Consider the following 1,772-nt stretch of genomic DNA (forward strand, 5'->3'; position numbering starts at 1 on the left):
GGCTTGTAGTGTATACCTTTTGGTTGGTTGATGATGCATGGAGGGGATTGTAACCATGGCAATGAAACAATACATGAAAGGAGGAATGTAAAGCTAATGTTCTCCCGTGTAAACTATCACATAATTCACAATAAAACATTGAAACAACAACAACAACAACAAAACACCCTACAGAGAGCAGTTCTACTCTATCCTACTTGCAACTGACTTGTTGGCAGTGACTGCGTTTTTTTGGTGTGGGAACTGGTGGAGAGACCAGAACGTCTGAATACCAAGGATTCTCATCCTTGGTCATATGAGAATCTCCCAGGAAAGAAGGGAGATTTTTCTACTTATTAGGAGTAAATAAGGAGCTCTGGTAGCGTAGTGGTTACGAATCGGGCTGCGAACCTTAAGGTCAGTGGTTCAAAACTACCAGCCGCTTCGTGGGAGAAAGATGAGGCTTTCTACTCCCGTAAAGATTTACACCCTCGGAAACCCTGTACAGGGTCGCTATGAGTCAGAACCGACTCGACGGCACTTAACAACAACAACAACATTAGGAGTGAATAGATGCTTTAGGGTTTGGGAACATTTGTCCTATAACATGGCACTTCCCTTCTTAAATTTATTCTTTGGTGGGTCAGGTGGTAGACTAGTTTCCCTGCCTTAATTCTTCTAAAACGATTTCCTGCTTCAAACAAGCTCTTGTCTTTAACTCTTGTTCATCCTCCTTTAACATCATACCCCAAACGCAGAGAGAAGATGCCCGAGCCGAGGACAGACATCTTTTACTTTTACTTTACTTATGAAGCAGAATAAGCTAAAGACCCGTTGGCATGAAAACTTCTCTTACTCCATTATTTTCTTCTATTCAATCAGCCAGTATTGTGACACTATAGGATAAACACTGGGCTACTAACCACAAGGTTGATGGTTCAAACCCATCAGTCACTCCTTGAAAATCCCATACATAAGTCGGAACTGACTCAAGGGCTCACAACCACCAACACCACCATTCTTTGCAGCATTCTTTGCAGAAAGGAGCCCTGGTAGCATGGTGGGTTATGCATTGGGCTACTAACCACAAGGTCAGCAGTTTGAATCCACCAACTGCTCCATGGGAGAGAGATGAAGCTTCCTGTTCTTGTTAAGATTTATAGCCCCGGGAACCCTAAATTGAAACTGCCTCAGTGGCACACAACCACCAGCACCACCATTCTTTGCAGAAAGGAGCTCTGGTAGCATAGTGGTTATGAGTCGGGCTGCTAACATCAAGGTCAGCAGTTCGAAGCTACCAAGCTGTTCCGTGGGAGAAAAATGAGGTTTTCTGTTCCCATAAAGATATACAGCCTCAGAACCCTACACAGGGTCGCTATGAGTTAGCATGCAACAGCATTCTTTACAGAAGGATCCTGAGTGGTACAGTAGTAAGCTAAAGGTCAGAAGTTCAAACTCACCAGCTTCTCCACAGGAGAAAGATGTGGCAGGATTTCTTTCACAGGGATTACGGCCTTGGATCCCTGCTGGGCTTGGATCCCTGTTGGGTTGCTGTGAAGCGGAATCCACTTACCAACAAGTGGTCTGCTTTGGATTTTTTGCAGGGACACCCTATAGGTGGTGCATATGGTTAACACACTGAGTATTAAATGAAAGATTGGTTGTTCAAGTCCACCTTTTGACACTTTGCCAAAAAGGGTGTATCAATCTGCTTCTGTGTAGATCACCCACTCCTCAGAATTGAAGGTCAGGCAAAGCTCCGAAACAGTCTCTGGGTCTCAGCATAAGGTTTT

The sequence above is a fragment of the Chrysochloris asiatica genome, unplaced genomic scaffold (genome assembly GCF_000296735.1).
Source record: "Chrysochloris asiatica unplaced genomic scaffold, ChrAsi1.0 scaffold00025, whole genome shotgun sequence".
Lineage (NCBI taxonomy): Eukaryota > Metazoa > Chordata > Mammalia > Afrosoricida > Chrysochloridae > Chrysochloris > Chrysochloris asiatica.